Source organism: Thermobia domestica, chromosome 17 (assembly GCF_964235325.1).
Source record: "Thermobia domestica chromosome 17, izTheDome1.hap1.1, whole genome shotgun sequence".
NCBI classification, from domain to species: Eukaryota; Metazoa; Arthropoda; class Insecta; order Zygentoma; family Lepismatidae; genus Thermobia; species Thermobia domestica.
This window is the reverse complement of record NC_137470.1, coordinates 152440017-152467319: the sequence shown is the minus strand read 5'-3', so window position 1 is coordinate 152467319 and position 27303 is coordinate 152440017. Positions and strand designations below refer to the sequence as shown.

General features: G+C 36.6%; 1 protein-coding gene across 10 annotated transcripts in view; it reads left to right on the top strand.

Moving 5' to 3' along the window:
* Positions 1 to 27303, top strand: part of LOC145674424 (uncharacterized) — a 138871-nt gene that overhangs the window by 30532 nt on the left and 81036 nt on the right. For 5 of the 10 annotated variants that reach the window (XM_081744462.1, XM_081744463.1, XM_081744469.1 and 2 more), the window contains exons 2-3: positions 12580 to 12710; positions 16068 to 16148. The gene's annotated coding sequence lies outside the window, so the exon portion shown is untranslated. The remainder of the gene's footprint in view (positions 1 to 12579; positions 12711 to 16067; positions 16149 to 27303) is intronic. The other 5 variants (XM_081744465.1, XM_081744471.1, XM_081744466.1 and 2 more) reach the window with 1 other exon arrangement.

Sequence of the window (27303 nt, the reverse complement as noted above, 5' to 3'; positions counted from 1 at the left end):
ACTGGTACTCAGCTTAAATTGTGACAATGCAGACTAGATTATATACAAAGTATTAATGAGCTATACTGACAAACTAATAGACAAGTCCTTACATCAAAATACGAATAAACATTCAATTAGACTTGTGCGGGGGAAAGTTCCATAACTAGGACTGTCCAAAATCATGGAAAAGCCAAAGTTAACACGCGCAATTTCGAATTCGCGAAACCATCGAATGGCGCTGTCCATATCAGTGTAAGGAAAATCATAGATACCCAATCCAAAAATGCATATTTCATCAATTTGTAGTGGGTGTGTAAGGGGTTCCCTACATGGTATAATTGCCAGACATGCTCTCAACAGAACTCAGATACATTCTGATTCCAAGGTGAGTCCAAGGTAGTCAAAAGGTAAGCCTTGACAAAAATGGGCATGGAATGCTTCGACTGGCAGTTAGAAGTGTTGGGAACCGCCAGCACCACGGTCCTTCATTTTCAGATTATATGTGAAAAAAGGAGTCAAATATACCGGGACAAATTACATCGCAGCATGTGTTATTCTGTACACGAGCAGGTTGTCTATCGGTCACGAAAGTCGTAAAAAAGCCACGAAATCACAAAACGGTCATGAAAGTCAAGAAGTTTAGCTTTTGGGTCACGATTTTTATTTATTTATTTATTTATTTATTTTTTTAAATCTACAAATATGAGTGCAGACTGGAAAATTTTGTTTCACAAAATGTCAAAATTTACCACCAAAAATGTCTATGATTGGCTTTAGACGCTGCCAAATCGCAAGCAAAGGACGCTTCTCTCTCATGCATAAAAGATTGACCTAATTCGCAGCCAAATTCCCTCTTGAGAATGTTACGAAATTTTATGGTTCGGTAAAGAATAGGTCACGAAATTTCATTTTGGAATTTTAGTAGACACCCAGATGAGGGACCGTGGTGCTGGCAGTTCTTAACACTTCCGACTTCTCGCCGAAGCATTCCGTGTCCATTCTTGTCTACCTTTTGCCTACTTTGGAACCATACTGAAATCAGAGAATATCTGATAATTCTGTTGAGAATGTGTCTGGGAATTATACCCTGTAGGGAATTCCTTACACACCTACTAACACTGATGAAATATGTATTTTTGGAAAGTGTGTGTAAGACTTCCTTTACGTTGATACAAGCCGGCACTTTACATTTTCTCGAATTCGAAATGGCAATGTTGAAATTTAGGTTTTCTGCGATTTTGGACAGATCTAGCTCTGAAGCTATGCACCTTTTCCCCACAAGTCCATATGAATGTTTTTGGATCAAAAGACCCAATATATTTCAATCAAAAATTTTCTTGTAGGCCATATATCTGGAGAACTACGTATAGTGTAGCCGAACCCAAACTATCACTTAATTCAGAATGATGTGCTTATTCCGTAGAAAATACGAAAACTCGATTTAGGGGCCGTTCAAAAAATTTTGTGGTCCCTGATCCAAAAACTAATTATTGGCTAAGATCGCAATCTTTTGATCCATTTTTGGTTTTCCTAAAATTCTTGTCTTATTTTGATGTGAGGAATCACCTGTTACAGTTTGCCGGTATAGTTCATTAAGACATATGATCTTCAGTGGGTGCTCATGTGATTCGGATCGACGTCTTATATAGCCTTGCTGGTGGAAGGGGACGCTAAAATCTAATCCATCTATCCATTAAGGAACGTGCACTGACATTGACTACAATTGATCGTTGAAATGTATCCGTCGAATTATTTGGCGAATACTTTTTTCTGATTAATTAATCTGCATTCTGTTACGTCATTAAGTAATTCTATGTACATTCCTATGTTCATATAAACCATTCTTGTATAATACGCTGAAGATAATAAGCAGTCCTGAAATAAAGTGACAAATCAATAACTAATTAACTAGTAACGATCTGCTCAAGTACACAATGCCTGAAAGTAATCACACGTAGATGGAGAAAGAGTTGTGAAAAATAAAGGAAGCAAGAAAAATTACAGTATGACCGTTCTTGAATAAAGATGCACTGTGTAAAATTCAAACAACAGTGAGTAGTGGAAATTAGTTTAATTACATCATCTTACTTGCTGGAAATTCAAAACTAATAGCAGTCCGATGATCTTTGAATGAGTAAAAGTAAATAAAAAAGTCACCTTAGCTTCAACATAACAGAGAAGAGATTCAACAAAAATCAGTGAATGCTCCAGTGACCCTGGACTTAGTGTGTAAGAGTTTGTAAATCCATCAGAACAAAATTTGTAGATAACGCATTAGTATAACGAATCTGACCAAACTCTCTCTCTCTGTATATATACCTATATGAAAAAATGAAATCTTGTCCCACGATTAAGCCCTTTAGGCTAAGGGAAACGGATAATTATAGCATGTGAATGATAATGGAAGAATTAGTGGAGTGAGGTTGTAAGAAGAAACGGGAGAACCCGAGAAAACCCACAGACACGGTGTTGTGCATCACTAACTTACTTAGCCGGGGATCTATATATGTGTATATATAGTAGCACAAATCCCGGTTGATCACACAAAAAAAAAAATAGTTTCATGAATGTAAATCCGGAAATTCAGTATTGGCCCGTTAAAAGCATAATATTCGAAAATGCTAAAGTTTTGCTCATTTTCAATCAATTTGAATATTAAAGAAATTCTCCCCTTTCACCCTTAGGAGTGGAATTTTACAAACTCTTGAAATACGTGTTCAGTTACTTTTAACGATGAGTTTATATGCGTAGTTTCAGCTCCCTAACTTCCGAGATTTGTGAGATACTTGCTTGGTTGTGGGAAGGGGAAGAAATGAACCACTATTTAGCTCCTCTTAGATTATTATTATTTATTTATTTATTTATTTATTGTAAAAAAATGTCAAAATTTCAAGTTTCTAGCTATGGTAGTATGGATTGGACGTTGATGAAGGAATTGCTTTTACTCTTCTATATGATAGTCAGGGCTTGAAAAATCTTGCAAGTACTAGCCAGCCAAAAAATCTGTTAGCCAGACCATTTTGCAGTCACAGTTTTTATACAAATAAACAAAAATTATTTTGTGACATAGTAAACATAACCAATACATTTTTTTAAATTTGTTTATTAGCATGTCTCACAAAAAAAAAGAAAAAAAAGAGGCATCTGCTATTTGTTCTTGAATTTCTCGTGAATATATTCAGCTGTATGGCGGACTTTACTCCCAAAATGTAAAAAATGCTCGCCACTGGCGAGAAAGCGAGTGGATTTTTCAAGCACTGATGATAGTATAGATAACTTGTGTTACAACTGCGGTAATGTATCATTGCCTTCATCAGATACAACTGCCTTATGTGTAGACTTCGGATTTTTGTGCACTTAAAATTCATTAGATATGTATGCAACTATGTTGTAATGCACTAACAACGCAATAAAATAGAGCATTTTCAAACATGCTCTTACATGAAGAGCATTTTCAAAGGTGTGAAAAAGTTTTGTAGGGTGAAATAGAATTTAGGAAGTTTGCCTTTCAGCAACTTTCTTCAGAATTTATTTTAATGACAGTTACAGTTTGTATATTTCTAACTTTTTAAAACACACACAAATTATTATGACATTATGAACATATATTATCAGCATTATAAACATAATGATGTGAGAACACAATCTCTAGATTTTCTTCATATTTGTATTTTTACAGTGCATTTACTTTACATGAAATAATACGAGCATCACTTTCCTACATGTTTTCCTGTAGAAACAAGTTTTCGTTTTTAAGAACTTACCTTCCCATAATTAGCCTTACAGTATGTCACAAGATGCTTCTCTTATTTTGTTTGTATCAGTTTGTGACTTTTGTAGCCAGAAAATAATTTCTTAATAGATTTTACTGGACAATATTTATAGAAAGGAGTAATTTAAAATTTATTTTCTGACAAAATGTATCCCTTAAAGGCAGGGTTTGAAAAAACTCGGGTTTTTTTGAAAAAGCCCAACCTAACTGGGCCCATGTGGGTTTTCTCGGGTTTAATTGGGTTTTTCGAAATATTTCAATGTCTTTGGGGTAAAAGTGTTAAAATGTGATTTATATTTCAAGATTATCATTGTCACAACTTGCAACAACTTTCTATTTACTGCTGTTTTGAAAAAATGGGCGCCATTTTGAAATTTTACGTTAGATCGCCACCAAAATATATACAGCTAATTTAGTGTGTCTCGTGCTTATATTCTAAAAATTTCAACTTAACAGACCGAAAATTGCACTTTGTAGCGTGGATACCCGCTATTTTTTTAAGCAACCATTTTGAAATTGAACGTTGATATGCCGCCAAAATCTATACTGGAAATTTAATGTGTCTCGTGCTTGTGCCCTGAAAATTTAAACTTAAAACATCGAAGGTGGTACCCTGCAGTATGTGTGGTACAGGCAGACGAACGAACAGGGATACGGTCAAAATCTCGCGGCCGAAACATCGCCGCCCAAAATTTCGCCGGGCCAAAACCTCGCCACCCAAAACATCGCATGGCCAAAACCTCGTGGGCCAAAATCTCACCTGCAGCTTAATAAAAATTCAGTGTAGTAAAACAATATCTGCTGCTTTTCTTATAAGTAAAAAGAAAAGAAGAGCTTGGTGTGGTGAGGGTAGGGGCGCCGAAATCTCTAGCTACGGCTCTGTATATATATATATATATCCCACTCCCCCTCCCTTTGGTTGTGCCGACAAAGTGAAATTATAAAAGACATCCTAGGCTCGAACCTCATCTATGTTGAAAATTTGATTGAGATCGGTAGGATGGTTCAAGAGGTATAATGTAACAAACATAGTCATAGATTTCCAAAGCATGCATTAGAATTTTTCTTATCATTATTTTAATGTAATTATGTGTTATTACTAAATATATACATATAGTAATATATAGAACATTCTACATTGAAGAATTCGTCGTGAAGAGTTTTTTATCCTGACGACATTTCTTCCCAGGCGACACTACGTCTCGCTTAATTTAGACCAGGCGAGATTCTGTGTCGCGAGATCATTACAACGAGGTTTTGGTCAGGCGATATTTTATGGCGCGAGGTTTTGCAAGACGAGGTTTTGGCCCGGCGAGATTTTGGGTGGCGAGGTTTTCGCCAGGCGAGAGTTTGGGCCGCGAGGTTTTGTACCCAAACCGAACGAACAAATGTAGATCGAATCATCCCAGAAGCCTCAGTGACGTTTGCCAAAAATAAACACCAAATATATTAATTTAACAGCGTAAAATAAATGGTTTTATTTGAAGGTCACTTTCGATATATTGTGCGTTCAATTAGGTGAAATTCCCGAGCATTTGTTGCAAGACGTTTCTTTCCAGAAAATTAATTTAAAACAACAAAGATATAATTCATATTTTATAAAGTAAATGTTTCAAAATGTCTTAAATGAAATTAAATATCTTTCAGCGTAAAATAGTTTTATTGTTGAAGTATTCAGTTCCGATGCTTTGTGCGTTCAGTTGCGGCGATTTCCCGAGCATTTCTTTCGCGATTCCCCCCCCCCCCCTCGAAAATGCAGGTTTCTTTACTGTACATCGAAACTTCCACTAGTACGGAAGTTTGAATTCAGCACTTGAAGTAGTAAGTGTTAAGTAGTTTTCGGAACTCTGAGCATTAAGCTTCTTAAATTTGACAAGAATTTTTACGCTGTTGTTGGTGTTGATTCTAAAGAATGCTTATTTGAAGAGTACCAACAAATAACTGAACTAAACTGTTATTGTTGGAAAACTAAATTTTACCGAAGAATACTTGTGCTACCATCAAAGGTAAGAAATAATCCTAATAGTTTCACTAATGCACTACATATTTACTTGTAGTACCGGCACATATGGCTTTAAACACGTCAAACGTAGGGGAGACCTGGGCACGTTGTCACAGTAGCAATTCTGAAAAAAAGCGAAAACATTAGCTCTCCGGTGCTGCTTTCTTGTTTACTTACTATATGTCACTACTAACTGTACTCGTTTGGAGATGCGCGGGAACAACAGTGCCGCGTCAGTTGAACTTTGTCTATTTTCAGTGCCGGAATGTAAATTTTCCGAGTCCTGAAATTGCTGTTTTGTGTGTTCATGAAAGCGGTAGAAGCAAATATTTGTGTGTGTGTTATGTACGTTACAAATAGAGCTTCATAATGTGCTACTTTGAATGCGCCTAATCTTCTCGTTTGGTATAGACATTTTGTAAAAAGAGTAATGGCGACGCGTGGGGCAAGTTGTCACTGTGACAATGTGCCCCACTGTGTGTTATGTATGATACAAACGATAGGGTCATCTCTGTTTCGCAGACGGTGAGAATATACAAAAGAAAGACAGAGAGGAAAGCACCACCAATGGAAGATCTACTGGTTGCAGCAAGAGCTATGAAAAGAAATAACAACCCCATATCAATACGTTGGCCTTAAGCTGCTAAAGAATTTCATGTCCACTACAGAACATTGGCAAGATTTTGTGCAGGTGCTACAGATGGCGAACTACAGTTCGGCCAATGCTCATTTACATTAGGTTACTCTTCGTAATACTAGGAAGAATTACTAGTATCATACCAAAACAAGCTTCGCACATATAATTTGGACTCACTACAAAAGAGTTTCGCGATTTGGCTTACAACTATGCAAAAGCGCTAGGATTGAAATGCCCAGAGTCGTGGAATGAAAAGGCCATTGCTGGCCCAGACTGGTATCCGGTATTTCTGAAAAGACATGGTGATCTTGCTGTAAGAACTCCCCAAGCAAATAGTTTTGCACCTATAAACAATGTCAACGAAGGTCCAAAGAAGATTACGATTCTTCCTCAGAGGACGACGATACATTGTGTTTAGTTTATGGCGATCCATACAGTGCGAGTACATGTAGCGAGAAGTGGATTCAGTGCATTCGATGTACGGAATCAGCCTATGAAAACTGAGGGAAGCAGAACTTGTTTTAGATGTGTATTAACTGTGACTCTGACGATGACCTCCAGGTATGGTACTTTGTAGAAGCAAAAGGATAAACATTTTCAAACTAGTTTGCGGTGCGTACGAATAAAACGCAACTAAACTTCGTAATAATATTTACTCCTCTTCTAGCTATACAGTAGTCCTATCAGAGGAATTCTTTGCAATTCATAAACTACAATCAGAAACAACTTAAATGCAATTGGCTAATTTTGTGTAGGCCTATTGGAGATGAAGGCTATGATTTGATAATTTCGTCATTTTATGACCTTTCAGCTTGTAGTTTTGATTCCTTAGCTATGAGTTAGTTCTGTTTTCATGGCAGTTTTGGTTTTCCTACAAAGCTTGATGTAACAATAAATCTCTTAGGTTGAGAAAATAAAAGCTACAGGTCCCCCCTACTTTCTTTCCTATTTAACTAATATAGTTTCCCCTTTCATTTAATTATGTTTTGATTCTCTTTCAGACGCTAAGTATTTGATGCTGGTAACATTTACAGTCTTTTTGCATTAGTAATAGTTGCATTAATAATATCTACCAATTTCTAGAAAGTGCCATAAGAATAACATGTGATAATTTGCCCCATATATTGTGACAACTTACCCCGAATATGGGGTACATTGTCACAACTGTATTGATCATAAAACATAGTACATAAGTCCAGTTCAGAGCGAGTTACATTAGACAGAGAAATATATGTTATGCACAAGATAACAAAGTATGTGTATACTAAAAATTGTAATTTTCGGCCTTATACGAGCATCACAAGAAAATAAAACATGAAAATTGTGACAATGTGTCCCGGTCTCTCCTATGAGGGATAACGTCCCTCAGCATAGCCGAGTCGGCGAGCACACTATTTACGGAAAGTATTTTCTAAAATATAAAATTGCATTTTTTTCAAATAGGCTATAAGCATAATCAATACATTAATTTGTTATATAATTATCTCAAGCTAAGGTAAGGTTTTTTTCATTTATTCAGTGCATTCAGAACTTTATAAATGTCTTATGTAGAATGTTATTGTATACCTTAACGTGAAAGCATTTAGTTCGCCCGAGGAAAGTCCAAAATTTGATAAAAATCACTTTCAATGTGATCAATTTAGTTGTAGCAATAATATATTAACAAAAAGCTCAAGGGTTTTTTCGGGCTGGGCCCACTTGGGCAAACCCTGCTTAAAGGTATTTTCCGATGGCTTCAGTTGTTTTGTAGTCGGAGTTTCTCACGATAACATCTATCAATTTCTTTTCCACAGATCACCAGAATTTACCAGGAACTAACTGGACTCGTGCTGAACTTTATCGACTAGAGCTAAGCATGCACTGAGCAGTATTCTTTGCGTCTCTTGTTTCTGAATTGATGTCTACACGATATTACAATGTCTTTATTATTATCAGATTTCTCTTAACATCTTGGCAATTGTAAGCGTCTTCGCTCTCCTGATCGATTGCAAACATTATTGGTCCTTCATAAACTAGACATTCTTCCATCCTCCTATGCAAAAAGCCGTTCTGTTGCATAAACATTTAAACACATTGAAAATACGAATAAAAACTGGATTTATTCTATGCTATAAGCATACATCTGAAATGAAAGTTTATAGAATATGCTGAATATGCTCTTAAACATTTATATATGATTTAACCTTTGAAATACGCATTCATATGCACTATAAAACTTCAAATTTGAGCTGTGTTATTGTTGTGAGAAACCTTTACCAAGCTATAACCAAATAAAATACGCATTTTGCATAAAAATTCGATGTCTACTTATGTGTTAGACGAAGACTGATGAATTGTCGACACTGCAACACAAGTTGTTATTAATATATATACAGAGTTAGTGCTTTGGTCAGATTTTGTTATTAAGCTGCCGAGAGATCCAAAGCTAATATAAACACTATACATGTAAAGTGAATAACCTGTAGATACAAAAAGCACTATTTTCGTTGTGATCATTGCTGTTCTGACAATTAATGGTACACAAATTTCGGAAATTGGCTTAAACATTCAAGTTCTTGGTCAATTTTGTCAAATCTAGAAGTACAACTAAACTCACGGTACCATTGGCAGATCTTATGTTTTTCACGTGGGTTCTATGCTTCCCTGGCACGCTCTAGTTTTAAGTTTTCATTCCCCGTAAAACTATTTCTCCTGTTATATATATATCTATCCCCCGAAAACAATCGTTAAACCAGATCTGCAAGTTTCAGTAGGGAGGAAAGCACACTCGTTGTTCCAAGATCTCAGATCCTCATCACTAGAAAACCTCATCCTTTCCGGCTTCATTTTCAGCATACAGGAACAGTGCAAAGTCGCAGGGAGCAAGGTCTTGGACTAGAAGGAGGGTGCTGAAGAAGTTTCAGTCCTGTCATGGTCAAATATTTGGTGGGGCCCGCGGTGGCTCAGTGGTAGAGCGTTCACCTCTGGTGCTTGGGGTTCCGGGTTAGATCCCAGCCCCCGCCAAGTGAACTTTGTGGTGGACAAACACCGTGTGCGTGGGTTTTCTCGGGGTTCTCCCGTTTCCTCCCACTTTCTTCATTCCACCATTTCACTCATTTCTCATAATCACAGTCTCCTTTAGCCTAACCGGCATAACCGTGGGACGTAAAACTCAAAGATTTCATTTCATTTCAAATATTTGGTGCGGGCGTTCGCGCGGTTAACTGGAGCATTGTCATAGTGGAGAAACCAGATGTCCACTCTTGAATTTGGTTGTACGTTCTTCATAGATTCGATGACTTTAGGCAGGCATTGTTCAGTGTACCACTTAGTTGTGACTATTTTTTGTGAATCGAAAACAATACGCTCCATAATTCCACTCGATTTGAAAAATACAGCTATCATTTTCTTCTTTACTGATCGGGATTTTCTGACAGCTACAGGTGTATCCTCATCATCAAAAACCCAAACTTTGTTCTGAGTCTTGGTCGGTACATCATAATAGTACGTCCAAGTCTCATCACCTGTCACCATTTTGTTCACATACCGATATTGTCCCTTATCAGACATTTGCAGCATCTCCCGGCACCATGTCACACGTCGTGTCATCTGCTCTTCAGTCAAACTATGCTGCACCCAAAGATAACAAAGTTTCTTCGCGTGCAAATGATCATGCAGAATCGGATGAATTGCTGGTCCATTAGGCCTAAGGTGTCCTCAGTCTGCTGGTAAGTCACTCGCCTGTCTTCCTCAAGCATTTTTCCTAACAGCAGCAATGATTTTTTCCTCCGTAACTGACGGTCGTGGCCTTCTTGCCCTCTCACCGTCCTCCAGAGTAAAATTTCCCCTTTGGTATTCTGTGTATGACTTGAATATAGTCGTACAATGTGCACAGATATCACTCAGTGCAAGTCATTTCTTTTGAGCATTGGTCTACGTTTAAACCATGCGCAAATTTACCTGTATACTGGAAAAAAAAAAAAAAAAAAAACTGCTCGTATCTCATTTCGTGACCAAGTTACCATAGCAAGCACTTTAGATTATCACTGCTAATGAATAACTCAGCTCATCGACTTGCAGGTATGAACATGTCTTAGCATGCACCAAGAAGCAGATTTCTGCGACGCATGATTACGTCGTATTGCAAAAATAATGAAAGAAATATATTTCTCACGCAATGTTAACAATACAATCGAACGATGTAACTTACTATATCGAGAGAAAATCCGTATGAATAACCTATCTAACCGGCACTCCAACCTGATATTTAAGAATAATTTGATTTAGCCTTCACCTGTCAACACTATCTCGATCATATCACAGTTTCGATCAATCATAATATAATGATGTTAGGAACACAAGTTGCTGTGAACTAAAAAATGCAGAACTCAAAGTCGTTATGAATTTCGATATGCCTTGCAAGAAATTTTTGAAAATTTATAAAAGGATGTAGGACTGTTAAGAGATGCAAAGTCTTCGTTAAAGTACAATTAAAAGGCAGCCATAACTTGTCTAATATACTTGGTTGGTTTAAATTTAACAGTCCGTTCTGCACTAAGGCTACATGAGACGAGAATCTACAGCTTAACCTGTGATCCAGACTCCATGAGCTTCCACCAGGGAATATAATATATTTCTGATATTTTATGTTTTGCAGTAACTTTTAATGAAACTAACCCAGTTTTTCCAATCATGTGAAACCGTATATGTTTGTTATATTCTGAATATCACATCTCTCTCTCAACAAACTCTGGTAACCCTAACATACAATGATAATCTTAGGGACATCAAGAATATAAGAACGTGTGATAGGTTATAAGAACGACTCTCTTAATTTGAAACTTTTTGTGAAAGAACAGCACAGAGTAATCGGACCGCAGGGTCAGTGTTTTTATAATGAGTCAGGAGCGAAAACTCTTCAATTGTCAAGTCTTGAATAACCAACCATTTGCTGGAAGTTAATAGAGGATGCTTTAAACGTGCTGACTCCATCATACAAATCTCTGCTCAGTTCTTGAAAGTATGGAATAATCAACGTGGAATATCCAAATCTGTTTATTGGAGGTTGTGCATCTCCCATACCAAAATACAAACTCCGATATTGAATCATGGTGGAATAGGGAACTGAAGCCGTATCAAATGTAATCGAAGCACTCTCCAAGAGTGCAGTAGATGTAATTCGATTTCTTCATTCAAAAGGGCGTAATAAAGCACAATTCATCGTCAAATAATAAAGGATTCTGATGGAACTTGAAGTGATAGCTGTGTGCACAAGTAGTACAGAGAGTTTTAAGAAAACCTACCTACTACGTACACGACTAGAGGACTAGAGTAGACAATGATAGAAATCTGTGGTGGAGAACATTCATGAACGCGTAAATTATGTGGTCCGTGAAAGGAGTGGAATATGGTTTTTGAACCACTTATGCACCACTTGTCGATATTGTAATTTTAGAGAACTCAGCAGCCTTCTGGAGAAATCGAGTTACTTTGTGTAGTTCACTCTTCGCAGGTGCTTCGATTGTAGTCATCTGAGCTGTCTGATATTGTAATGTTAGGGAAGTTAGCAACCACCTGGAGAAATCGAATTTTATCATGTAGTTCACATTTGGCGGGCGCTTTGATTTCAGTCAGTACCTAAACTGTCTGATCTTGGACTTTCAGAGAACTCAGCTGCCGCCTGGAGAAATCAAATTACATTGTGTGGTTCACCTTTAGCGTGGATCTGATTGCAGTCATTAACTGAACTTTTTGATCTTAGAATTTTAGAGAAATCAAATAACATTACGTTGTTCACACTTGGCGTTAGTCTTGGTTGCACTCGGTATGTTTTCAAACTCGCTACCCCACAATGGTTGAACAACAGACTCTGTTTCGTGCAATGGGGGATGTGCGATCTCCATTGAACGGATTTGGTTTAACCATCTCACGTGATTCTCCTCTGGCGGCTTCATGGAGGTAGAAAAAAATACCCTCGTGTTCTGCATTACCATGACAACGATGTATGTATGACATCAAAACTTGAACAACACATGCCAAGTTAAGTGTGGAAAATTACATTTGTAAAACATGTGGGATTGGTCAAATGAATCAAACGCAAGCCAATTTGTAGGTGAAGTGCATAAATGATATTTTTGTTCTTTATTTAAATGAATCTCCATAATATCGACCGAAAATTTAATGTGTTTATACTTATTATCATTTCAGAGAAATCATTGAAGCTTAAGCTTAACAACGACGTAACTTTTGACATTTCAATACATCCACAGAGTTGAGCCTCATCAAGATACAGCATTAAGAAGTGAGATTGCTTTATATCGGAAGGTTGACGTGTACAAGTGAGTATCTGCTAATGAAGTCATAATTAAAACATTTTCTGAGGTACAGTTTCAGAATCACAAAGGCTCATTGACTCTCTTAAAATGATGCTAACACACAAAACTCTCCTTGGCTTAAGACTATTTGTCAACGTATCCTACAATCGTGTCTTTAATGCTTGAAGGATTCTCGAAGCTAGCCTTGAGTAACGATGTATTTAACTTTATTGTGTCATACATTTTCAGAATCTATTGTATTCTTCGTATCCTGCTTCTTGTTTCATGTGTTGGTCAATTAGAGCCTGTGGTACGATCACCGTACTTTCTTCTCTTCTATCGATGCTGGAAAGTGAAAAATTAATGGATGAAAAATCTCAATGTACAGAGAGACACACACACGAACTGAAGAAATTGATTTCTTCCCAGAAACATGGCAAGAGAGAAATCTGTCAGCTTCGACATTTATTCCACGTGATCAGTCATACATAAATCTTAAACCAAGTTTGGTGACATCTTACACTGCCTATGGTGTAGCAGCAGTGGACAGCAACTGTGTACAATGGAACCGTGTAATTTACTTAGATTAGGTATACTTGGTATCCCTAATACTATTTCTTAACCTTTTGTAGACCATGCCCAGTTTTTCAGGTAAGGCGCTTGGTGCCGAGCCCATTTTTAGAGAAAATGCCGATTGTGTACCAGGCTACGGGGGCAAGGTGGCTCAGTGGTAGAGCGTTTCCTTGTTGTGTGTGGGGTCCCTAGTTCGATCCTCGACCAAGTAAGCTTGTAGTGGGCAAGAATGTGTTCGTAGGTTTCCTCGGAGTACTTCCTTTTCCTCCCACGTTCTCAATCCACCAATCTTCCCATCATCATTCATTTGCCTTCAGGATGGTGTAAAGGGACAAGTTTTGCCAATAGATGTCACTACAGTCTTCGTATCTCTCTCATGTATTTTTTACCTTTCACGAAAATTTACAATTTCTCTTACAAATTTCAACCTACAAACTTCAAATTTTTAGAGAAGGAAGTTCATAACCTATCGAAGGAAACAGTCCGTGCCGATTTTTTTATTTAGAATTTTCTTAATTGTTGAAACAGTTATGTTGTTAAAGGTTTGGATATTCATTTCAACAATCAAGTCGTTTCAACAATGAAGAAAATTCTAAATAAAAAAAATGGGCACGGATTGTTGCCTTCGATAAGTTATGAACTTCCTTCTCTAAAAATTTGAAGTCTGCAGGCTGAAATTTGTAAGAGAAATCGTGAATTTTCTTGACAGGTAAAAAATACATGAGAAAGATACGAAGACTGCAGTGACACCTATCGGCAAAACTTGTCCCTTTAAACTAACCTTAATCATCGTCTCCCGTAGCCTAAAGGACAGAATCGTGGGACGTCAAACTGAAAGATTTCATGTTGTGTAGAGCTACTTTCAAATACTTAAGTCTCATTCTCTAATTGCTCCAGGCCGGGACTGGGCAACTTGTTTGACAGGTCACATTGATAATGCCCGTTTCCCAAAAAGCCTGCATATGATAGTTTTGAATAGACGTAATTTTTGTAGCAATTTCGTAGTTATTAGTTACATTAACAATGTATTTAAAAATATATAACACAATCACATATTAAAAAGATAAAGAAAGAAAAGTTATTATTCATTTACTTTTTCAGGATTACATATATCGTATATTTCATATTCCTTACATAATTTAACATTTTTCATAACAGGCCCAGAAGGCCACACTTTACGGCTCTGAAGGCTGCAAATTCCTCACCCCTTCTCTAGACACGTAGAATGACAAGCAAAATACTCAGACTGAAATAGTGATTCAGAACCGTATAACTTAGATCCATTGAAGGAAGCACCACTTCAGTTAGGGGGAAGGAGTTGGGTGGCATAAGATGGAAAATTATTCAATATATTAAAGAACGTGCTTTCTCACTTCTTCTCATAAAAAGCAGGATGCTTCGAAAATCTAATAGAAGTATCAGATTGTTAGAAACAGAATTTTTACTCTTAAGACCTCGCATCTGAAATTCTGAAAATAAATTATTCTTTAGCATGGATTTTTAAAAGGAGGAAGAAGAAAAAAGAAAACCACAATTTTCCTGCTCCCTTATTTTATATAAACTTATTTTTTCACGGTAAACAATAAAAACAGTAACAGACACATATTAACTGGTAAATAAAACCAAGAATATAGACTGATAGAAAAATACTAAGATATTATGCATAAAGTTTAATCTTCTTCCGTGACTGTAACTCTAATTTCAAGCTTCTCATATATCTTTGTCAATAACTGCATTTTCACGTTTCATATAATCGCGACCTTAAACATCAACAAGCATTACAATTACCACATGAGCTGTGAGTAGTATAAATTTGTGTAACTTCTCCCTAGCGGATATCTTTCAGTTTTACGTCCCACAGCTAAAGGAGACGGTGATGATGATTAATGAATGAAATGGTGGAATGAAGAAAGTGGGAGGAAACGGGAGAACCCCGAGAAAACCCACGCACACGGTGTTTGTCCACCACAAAGTTCACTTGGCGGGGGCTGGGATCGAACCCGGGACCCCAAGCACTAGAGGTGAACGCTCTACCACTGAGCCACCGCGCTCCTAGCGGATATCTCTGTTGCAACAACAACAACAACAACAACAAAAAACATGTCGTATCAGTGTAAGTTATTGAGAAGTTTCACTGTATTAATAATGCACCATTATTGAGAAGTTTCACTGTGTGAATAATGCGCCGTATTTGAGAAGTTTATCGTTGTATTAGTTATGCGCCGTTTTTCAGAAGTTTCACTGTATTAGTAATGCGCTGTTATTGAGACGTTTCACTGTATTACTAATGCGCAGTTTGTCTCAAAAAATATTGTAAATACACAATTTATACATGAAATATGCTACTGTTTTTTCGTCGGGACTATGGAAATTGTATGATTTCCAGTGTCAGTTGTTTCAGATACTTTCTTTTTCCCCTTTCTTTAAAGAAAAAATAGCTCGAACTGTGAAATGTGATATCAGATTACGTCACCCTAATCTATCGTAGGTCTCAAAACAATATGTTTTTCATTGCTTTATACTCATATTATTGTGCGAGGATTTGTTTTATTTACAACATTGCTACAGTAAGCATAAAATTCTGACATTTTTTTTTTTTTAAATTATGTAAGCTTGTTCACCTCCTTTTGCGTTTTTTCTTCATATGTATATGTTTTTGTGTAAGATGTTGCGACACTGAAAAGTTTAACAGAAACTATATACATAGATTTGTGACGCATCATAAAAAACCTTGATTGGCTTACACTAATATTCTTTGTATTCTTTGGGTTGTATTGTTTGAAGCTTATTAAGTACTTTTTGTTGCAGGTGAATATCAGTCATCGGTGTTATCTGGAGGATTGTACAATGGCCAGCAAGTTACGGTCTGAGTAGATTTTCCAACTTACCGTAAGTAAACTAATATGCGGTTTATTAACGCATAACTATATACAGATGATTATCAAAATAGTGGAAATACATAATTTCCAACATGTAAGATGCGTAAGGTGATAACACTGAGAATGCCTATACAATGCCTAGCCGTTGTTAGTGGTATGTTCCCCGACCGTCAGTAGTACTTCAGGCGGAGTCGATCGGACATATGTATTTAAGAAAACCATGGTGATGAAAAGTAACAGACGTAACTGAGTTTTGTGGTTATTTGTCGCAAAATATCTAATGTGACCAGTGTGTTAAGGTGTGTCGTGGGACCGCAATGGTTCGATAGTAGACCGCGCTCACTTCTCACACAGTTTAAACCTAGCAAATGTGTGGACTCATGGCTGTTGTAATGTTGCCACTCAGCGATAGATATCAAAAGCAAGAAGCAATCTAGAGATCACAAGGGTATGTCGGATGATATGTCAAATATGTGTGAAATTTCTGCAGTAACATACTCATAGTGATTACCGCCACTCTTTCTTCCAGAAAAAAAAGAAGTACTCTTCTTTACTACAACGTTCACCGACTAGCTGTCATAGATGGCGCCACTTATTGTAGTTGAATATAGAGATTTCTCTATTCCCATGTACCCTTTTATCCTACATTTGGCTTTTATTTTCATCGACTTGAAAATGTGGTCCTCCACATGGCCAAAATTTGATGTCGAGGTATCCTCGTACGAATAACGAAACATAAGTAACAATCCACATTTATGTATTTTATAAACGTACTCTTTTTATATACTGCATCCAATGTTAAATGTACTATTAACTGTACTGTTTCTGTGTTTCCTGACACTTTGCTCAGCAGATCGTGCCAACTCACGCGCAACTCATCTTATTTCTTACAGCAGTGTCGCCTCTCGAAGAAAGTTTCAGAAAACTGTATACAAAAATCACTACATTTAGGAAGACTTTCTTCTCTCAGTTTAAAATGATAGGATTTAAATTTCTAGCGATGCGACTTCCCTCAGAAGCCAGCTTCTTAAAATGTTGTCTTGCACTATTTAATTTAAAGTTCTTGCACTACAATCCTCTTCGTGTGAAGGTCTTTCTGCTGTGAAAAGCTTATGCATAAGACTTTTGTGGAATCTTTGAAATCTTGTAATTTTGTGGGAATCATGCACATTTCTAACAGCCACTTTCTGAAGATATTATCATCTTAAACCTACTGTGAAACGTTAGTTGTACCTTAAATTTCGATAATTGCATACTTTTTCAACTTGCTGAGGATTTGGTAAAAGCATAAAAATGTTTGTATAATAAATACTTAGATAACTTACTATAAAGTAGAACTGTAACGTTTTTTTCTTTCCTGGAGGTGAAGTGATTTTAGTTTAGCGTCCCGTTCAGCAGCGAGGCTATATGAGACGTGGACCTACTGATTAACGTGGAATCCGAACCACATGAGCTCCCGCCGGGAATCGAACCCGGGTCTCCCACGCCAAAGGCGCGTACGCTAACCGCTTAGCCAAGAGGGAGCCCTTTTCTTTCCTGGAGTGCACGGTGGCTCAGTGGCAGAGCGCTCGAGCTCGATTCTGGTCATAGAGGTCTCTGATTCGATTCCAGCTCAAGTTTGTGTGTGACAACATCATGTTCGTGAATTTTCTCGAAGTTCTCCCGTTTCCTTCCACATTATCATTCCACCAATTATTTCATTATCCATTTAGTTTCTCTGATCATCCGTCTCCTTTAGCCTACAGGGTATAATCCTGGGACTTAAAAACGAGAAATTTCACTTCTTCCTGATTTAATTGCTTGTGTTGCCAGGTCGCCTTGTGTTGAAGTATTGTCATGGAAAGAGTACGTTTACGAATTGTTATATACGTGCATTTATTCACATAATTACAATTAGCCAAGTAAACGTAAGAGAAGTTAGAATAGATAACTTAGCTCTGACTTCTTGTCCAGGAAGTGGATGGGTGTAGTTAATGTATGTAGTACACCTATTCAGTCCATTAGTAATTAGTCTTTCACGGATTAAACTATCTCATTATTACTAGTCTGCTAACTCTGGTAGGTTACCTTTTACACATTTGGTGGTATGATTTGTTCATTGTACGTACTAGTACGAGATCTATCTATACTATAATTAAATGCATTTTGTCTGTCTCAATAAAGTTCTGACCTGCTTCCAATGGATTTTTAAACACAGTTAGCACTGTCCTCTAGCCGGGATTTTATCATGTCACTTTTATTAAAATACATACCCGTAGGAGCCTAAGGAGAGATGGAAGGGGCTTAAAATGTATGCCAAAAACAAGGTATGTTCCGACCTTTTCAAGTTACGCTAATGTAATTCGGTATACAAACTGCTTACCAAATACAAGAAGTCTCGTGTTCCAGCGTTTTTGTTTGGAATTTCACATTTTAAGAAGGTAAGGAGCTTTTTTTCGTTTTGAAACCAAGTGAGGAAACGTGTGAACCATTTCAAATGAATTGCTGACAATAGTTAGCACTTGGGTCATTGATTGAAATGCTTATTCCGAGGAGGGAAGGGAGTAAAAACATAGGACTTGGGTCGAGCAGAGTAGTTTTAATTTTGCTTTGATTCAAATACTTATTGTAAGGGTAAGGGGACTCAAATGTCCATTTCAATTCTTGTACATAAGCCTATTCTTCCTGTGTGCAGAACAGGCACTGCAGTTAGTGTTGCAAGTATGACAGGTTATTAGATAAACTAAATCCTGTGCGTAGCATTTAGAATAGAGAAATAATAGAACAGGTAAAGAAAAACAAAGCTACGTAGAGGGACAGTTTTGCTAATTCTAAAGAAAGAACGATAGATCGAGAAAATACACACACACACACACACAAACGAGCAGAGATGTAGCGTCATCACATCATTGTTTATGCTTCATTGATAAGTTACAATCTCCACTTTAAAATTCACATGACACCATGTTTAATTAGAGACAGGATCTCTTCAATGATAACTCTGCAACAGATTTGGTAGTATCTACACTTCAGACGCACACAATCATCGATGATTAAAGTTTAAAGAAAAAAGCTTACTTGTCAAGAATTTTTGACGTTACTGTAACAGAGAAAAATATTCTTAACAGTCAAAACACGAAGTAACGTCCCCAATTTCTTCATTAAAGGTTTCGAAATTATTTAGAACTCTTGAATTAACTTTGTGTGTAAGAATCGGTTACGAATGAAAGACAAATTGATGCAAGTGTTCACAAAAGTGTTCCATGTTGATGATTCAAAAGTGGTTAATATATCTGGGATGTTACAAAACTGTGTCATAATATTTAGGGAATTCCTTGTATTAAAATAAGAAAAACCTTCATATGAACCTGTGCTCAAAAGTGGTTAGTTTCGGAGTTGTAGGGTGCCGAAAACGTGATATAAGTGAAGTTTAAAAGTTCATAGCTCCACTACTATGGGACCCTATCATAGTCGGGTCAAGACATCACTGAGAAACTTAGTATGTGAACTATCCAAATATCCGTGTTTAAGAATGCCCAGTACTTGCACACCAATTTTTAGAGAGGTAGGTGGAGAGTGATCAAGTACTTCCAAGCAGCCTCTCGAAAAATAATAGTGCAAGTACTGGAAATTCTGAAAGATGGATACTTGGATAGTTCACAAAGTAGTTCCTCAGTGATGTCTTGACCTGACTACGATCGGTCTTATAGTAGTTGGAACCATGGTTCATTTTAACCTTTAAAGTTCATTTTTTCACGTTTTTGGCACCCAGTAACTACGAAACTATGCACTTGCGAGCACAGGCCCATATGAACTTTCCCAAAATTTTGTAACACCCTGTATATGGGGTACCAATTGTCCCGAAAAGATTATAAACAGGGGGAACAATATGTTCTGTAGGCTACAGCTAGGGATTCTACGATCGTTATCAACTTATGGAACTCTGTCAATATGGCAATATTTTTAATTAAAGTACAAAAGAGTACTAAATACAAAAGAGTATTTTAAATTAAAGTACTAAATACTGGTTGCGATTGAAAACGTGGGGAAAGAAGACAATTCAAAATTACTGTTTAGTAGCTCGAATGCCAGACTGCGACAGGAATAATTTTATTGGTGATGGTTCTTACCTTAGCTACTTGAAACAGAAATCAATTTAACATGAAAAGAGGGATATAAGATCAGTAACGAACTAGTGAATTATTCACCGTTTACAAAATCAAGTAAATAGCTCAAAACTAAATATTTCTAGGTATTGAGTCGCTGAAAGAAAGAAAAAAATGGAAAAAGACATTTAGATGAAACAAATTAGAAGATCACTTTCATCCTTACGAATAGGTTTGTTAAAATGGAGATGCAAGAAATTCGGAGATGGGGCTAGAATATGTACACAGTACGATGTACTGCCAAGAACCAAGACAAAGGTGTAATCTATTTCAACGTGAAATGTATCCTGATTAGGTAGGTGGAGAACAAACATTTGTAAGTTAAATAGTAGAAAAGAATGAAGCCTCCGCTGTTACTGACCACATTGAATATTCAAGACCTTACATTTGTAGTTTGTAACTTCTGAATAAATAAATAAATAAATAAATAAAAAGATAACCTCGGAATTCAGTGAGTGATCATGTGCTCTCCTATCATGCTGAACAAAACCCATTTTAATCATCTTCTCCTTGACTTTGCACCTGCAGCTTCCTATTTTCAGCAGTCCCTTTCATCTCCTTGTAGGGAGTGCATCCCATTTCATTGATCCTATTCTTGAGGTACGATGTTCTCGGTCATCCTCTCATCTTCCCTAATATCTTGCCTTTGAAAATGTTTTGGAAGAAAGCATCATGTCTAAATAAATGACCAATGAGATTTGGTTTTCATACTTCTATTACTTTGATAAGTTGTCTTTCCTCATTCTCTTCTTTCAGTACTATCATATTGCTCTTCTTTTCACTCCAGCTAGTTCTGGTGATTCTTTTCCAAAACCACTGCTCTTCTTTTCACTCCAGCTAGTTCTGGTGATTCTTTTTCAAAACCACTGCTCTCGTTTCACTCCAGCTAGTTCTGGTGATTCTTTTCTAAAACCACTGCTCTTCTTTTCTCTCCAGCTAGTTCTGGTGATTCTTTTCCAAAACCACTGCTCTTCTTTTCACTCCAGCTAGTTCTGGTGATTCTTTTCCAAAACCACTGCTCTTCTTTTCACTCCAGCTAGTTCTGGTGATTCTTTTCCAAAACCACTGCTCTTCTTTTCACTCCAGCTAGTTCTGGTGATTCTTTTCCAAAACCACTGCTCTTCTTTTCACTCCAGCTAGTTCTGGTGATTCTTTTCCAAAACCACTGCTCTTCTTTTCACTCCAGCTAGTTCTGGTGATTCTTTTTCAAAACCACTGCTCTTCTTTTCACTCCAGCTAGTTCTGGTGATTCTTTTTCAAAACCACTGCTCTCGTTTCACTCCAGCTAGTTCTGGTGATTCTTTTCTAAAACCACTGCTCTTCTTTTCTCTCCAGCTAGTTCTGGTGATTCTTTTCCAAAACCACTGCTCTTCTTTTCACTCCAGCTAGTTCTGGTGATTCTTTTTCAAAACCACTGCTCTTCTTTTCACTCCAGCTAGTTCTGGTGATTCTTTTCCAAAACCACTGCTCTTCTTTTCACTCCAGCTAGTTCTGGTGATTCTTTTTCAAAAACATTGCTCATCTTTTCTCTCCAGTTAGTTCTGGTAATTCCTCTCCAAAACCACGTTTCCGTTGCATCAAAATGGGCTTTCTGCTGTTTTGCTAACGTCCAAGTCTCGCATCCATATGTCAAAACACTCCACACAAGTTTTTAATATAAATTCCTTCTTAGCGTGGATGTTAATGTGCTTATTCAGGAGAAAGTTTTTCTTGTTCTGAAAGGCATTCTTGGCCAGTGCTATCCTTCTCTTTATTGCACTAACATATGTGTTGGTTTCTTCTATATTGCTACCGAGATAGCAAAATTCGGCCACTTTCTCGAGTCCGTCTTCTTCATTTTTATGTCGGCGCTTCCTTCACCTCTCTTCTTATTTATAATTATGATTTTGATCTTCTTGGCATTGATTCATTATCTTCTGGTTTAAGACTCTGAGTATTGTATTTAGCTCGTTTTCTGAGTTAGCTACTATTGCGATATCATCGGCAAATCTGATGCAGTGAATATGTATACCATTAATTTTGATTTATTTCTTCTTTTCTTTCATTGTGGTTATAGCCTCTTCGATGAACATAGTAAATAAGTAAGGTGATAGAGGGCACCATTTTAATCAGAATAAGCAAAACTATCCACATTAAATCTAGTTCTTCTTATACAACGGGCATAAGGAATGTTGTTTTGTATTTCTGGAATAACTAGCTTATATACTTAACGAGTTACTAGAATAAAGAATAACTTCATTATCATCAGCGCTTGTATCTGATGTCCATGATTTTTTTTTTTTTTTTTTTTTAAATCAATTTTGTTAGCAACAAGAATTATCCACTTTGAACACTTTTACTTATTTAGAAATAAACAAAACAAAAAAGAAACGAAAAATTTTCACAGCCATTATAGAATGGTCTTCAACATACGATGAAAATGAACGGAACATGCAAAGATATTGAAAACTACTTCTTGTAATTATACTGCATTATTGTCTCGATCGTATTGTTGGCTTACAAGAACATGGTAGCAGAAGCACTGATACACACTAGGCAGTTTAGAGGAATGTAGAGTTTGGATAATACTACATGTGTGTGTGTGTGTGTGTGCATAATGGCCTTTGATAATCGATCGAACCATAATCGGTCACGAGGTTAGTTAATTATATATAATCAGAGGGGTTGAACATGTTGATCTTCATATGCTGAAGCTTATTCATAGGTGAGGGTTAACAAGATCAAACATGTTAGTCGAACCGAGAATCTGTAAGCTTGACATGGTGGAGTTTGTTTGGTGAAATGTGAACACTACTAGGGACATTTTGGCTAACGTATCGTATATTAAAGGTAATTTATAGAGTTGTCTCTCTCGCAAAGAAATGGACCAATGTTCAGATAATACTATGATAGAAAATTCAGTGGAAAAATAGGCCTCATGTTTCCGTACTAAGTTACTGTAGAGCAGTTGGATTGCACAACCTACTGGGAAATGTTGACGTTTTGAACTCTTTCATTTAGTAGTATACGTTTAAAAAAAAAAAAAAAAAAATATTCCTTCTATCTTCTTATTCAGTTTTGTCGACTTTTGTGTGGTTTATGTTGTTCAGTTTTGGATTCAGTATAATCTGTTAAGTATTTCTGTAGTATTTATAGAAAGTTAGAGATGTACATTTTTCTTGGACTTATTCTGGAAGCCAATATCAGAGTGCATTACTTTTGACAATCATGTTATTAAATCTAACTAAAAAGATGGTGAAACGTCCAAGTTTCTCTAGCAACGTAATCACGTTTGATTTATTTTGCTAAATTTACATATTTCATGTTATTTGTTCATCTATATACCACAGTCTCTCACTGTGATATCTAAGACAACAGAAAACTATAGGTGACTATTGTTCATTTTCGTGTCTCGCCATTTTGAAATCTTGATGGAAACAAATGCATTTAGTAATAAACATCTCTTATTCCATGTATACCGTATATCTGCAAGGCTTAAAGTCTTATCATATGAGAGAGAGAATGTCCACTCGTGGGACCCATCACCACCCCTGGGTTTCTAGATCGTGATCACTATTTGTATGATGAATGATTATCGCCTGCAGCAAGTTACAGGCGAAGGTAGTTTAAAAAAAAAAAAAATCAACCCAGAAATCGAGGACAATCTCATGGTTTATTTTGAACAACTGCAAGATCATGAACTTCGGTATATGAGGGTTTTTGAGTTACATAACACAAATACACCATTCATGTGAATGAACTCAAAAATATGACTGATATAGAGGTAGGGTTCGAACCGCTGGACGTAAGAAGTGTATTTTGATATGTAGGTATACCGTAATACATAGTGATAGCGACAGAAAAGGTTTAGCGCATATACTTCCCCTAATTCTGGGAAGTCTAGTCCAAATAGGGAACTGTACTACAGTGAAACCTCTAAATAATGGACACCGATAGGACATACTTATTTTTTCATAAATCAGAGGTGTCCCTTACAGAAAGGTCACAATGTATATTACTTTCAGCTCATGTGATAATTGCGTACAGTATATAGTAAATACATTCGTTATAAATGTAAATGTAAGTTGAGATGGTAAGTTGTGGTAGAACAGGTTTAAAATTCATGAACTTAAGAAACGAATAAACAATAAAATAAAAAAATGAAATAAGCTTAACGTCCCATCCCTTAGGCTAAGGGAGACGGATGATTAAGGCAAGTGAATGGTTACAGGAAGAAAGTAACAAAGTAGAAGAAGCACTGATAAAAGGGACAAAGACCAAAACATTGTAATAAAAGACACAAAGCGTTTTCCTAATCTCAGTAGTTTTAGTGTGGAAAGGGTGTGCACAGAATATACGCTATCAAAAGAATCAAAAATCGCAGCAATAGAGGCAAGAAATAAAAACATTACAGTAATGAATAAACTAACCTGCGTTATAATAACAGTTGTGAGCTAACAATTTACATGTAATTTGTTAAATGCGCAAAATTTCGCGGCATGTAAAACACTAAACAATTATCATCTTAAATAATCAGTACGGTGGCGGAGACTGACATATTGAAAAGCATATGAAACACAACAACTGTGGTTTAAAACAAACAGAAAACTACAATTAATTTCTTACAATAGATGAAAGTTCGCATCACACCTTTCACCTGGAAGCGACATACCGATTGCGGATTACCAATGAAACCTTGACGTTTAATGCTGCATTTACAAAAGCTGTCCATTGACTTTTTGTTCTTAGTCAGTTTGTTCCAGTTAATACTTTGTATTCCTATTTCTGCGAGATTCATCTTAATACATATTATCCTCTCATCTGCGCGTAGATTTTCTAATGGACATTTTCCGATTGAGTTTCCAGTTAAAATTTTAAAAGCGTTCCTATTTTCTTCCATCCTGGCTACCTCAGTCTTTTAGACTTAGTCCTACCGATGATAAGTAAAACGTATATACTTATGCAGTTTTTTGCTATGAAGTTTACGCCATTCTATATCCTCGTCCCTCTTGAGTCTGTATATTCGCTTCAGGATTTTATTTTCAAATACTTTCTATTTGTGTCCTTCCCTCGGAGTAAGCGTCCACATTTTGAAACCATACAGCACAACAGGCACAATTGTCGTTTCATATATTTTAAGCTTCAAATTCCTCGACAGGATTCACGGATAGAGAAGAGGGTTTGAACTGAATAATCACAGAAATTCCCTGCTTTCAGTTGACATTTAATTTTTCCATGGATATGGTTTTCACCAGTAAATTTAAGTACTATTTACCACATAATACAATAGTCTTGACGTGATGTGATCTGTGGAGTTAGAATCCTTTTCATAAAGTTTTGTGTACCCCACTGATGATAACATTAGTTATCATTGTTATTATTATTATTATTATTATTATTATTATTATTATTATTATTATTATTATTATTATTATTATTATTATTATTATTGTTATTATTATTATTTGGAATGATTCAAAATGTCAGAATAACGAACTCGTTATTACAATGGCCAAGCTTGTCCTAATTATTTTGAAGTGTTAATTTCCTATAATTAACCTTAATGTACACCTCACGGTCCACATATTTTACTAATCCCTCACGACCCTTCAAAACTCAAAAAAGAGTACAAAGAATGTGCGGTACTAGAAAAAGAAAACACAAAAGTGCATACCCTGGAAAAGAGTAATTTTACTCTATTAAAAGAGTACGTCTGATAACCCTATCCTTGATTCGTTGCGGAGAGTTTAGTCACGATTAGAAAGTCAGCTTTATGCAAAGTACTCAAAAAGATATGGTTTCGATATAAGAGTTTGTAAAGAAGAGAGATTGTATTGAGAGAGAGAGGATATAGTTTTATGTGGTGTTACTTTAGAGGGAGATGGCATATATCGTACTTTAAAGAATAGTTAAGCTTGACGAAACTGGTCAAGGCTAATTATTTCAATAGCAAATGCTGGACTGACCCGATACGTAAAAGTATAATACCTGTCTCAGTAATGGAAAGTGATTGGTTTTGTTGCATGCAGGCAAGTGCAGGGGTTTTATACCGAACTTTACCCTTCTGTTTAGATCACTTAAGAGGACAGGAATTTCGAATATTGTGTAAACTAAAGGCCAAACAAACTTTATTAACTTCCGGTGTAAACATATATGGGGGTACTTTATTTCTCGTAACTACTAGCTGGATCGAAACGAAATTTGGTGGGCTATTTCCTAAAGAACAAAGATCGCTATATTTGTTGACCGAGCTCGATCAGAGACAGGCTTGGCGTGACTTCTATTTGGTGCTTTATTTCTCGGTAATTACTAGCCGAATCTAAATCAAAGTTGATGGGCAAGTAGCCCACCGTGTAAGGAATAAAAATCTCTATATATGGTGAAGGAGGTCTGCCGGTGGCAGGCTCCATCGGCTCGATTTGTATGTGATACTTTATTCCTTGGCAGCTACTGTCTGGATCTGAATCAGATTTGGTAGAGAAATTGCGCATTATAGAAAGATCGGTATGTTTGGGGAACGAGGTCGGGCACGGCTTGGGAACAGAGGCTGCGTTTTCACAGGTTCGCACGTCGGGAGTTTCTCGCGTTTGGCTGAGCTCGGTTTGTTAATTTATTCTTTATTTTTTCTGAAGAATATCAATAATCCAAGTACAGTACAGTCATTCATGTTGAAAAGGCTATATTTTCAAGAGTATTACACATACACACATTAAAGATATATATGAAAAGAAGCACAAACTCGCTAAGTTTATACACCCTCTACAAATGTTCAATATGTGCCCATTTGCTGACACGGCACACATGCAAGCGACGTCTTTTTTCTTGCTTTCCCTCCATTTTCGACAGGTACTAGCCTCGTACTGCCACACTGACACACCCGGTCGGAAAGATAATGGACCTCGTGTTGCCACCTGGAATACACAATACAAACTTGATGAGTTTATGGTTCTTTTCATATATATTTTTCATGTGTGTACATGTAATACCTTTGAAAATATAGCTTTTTCAAAACGAATGAATCATTTATGCTAACCCTGTATT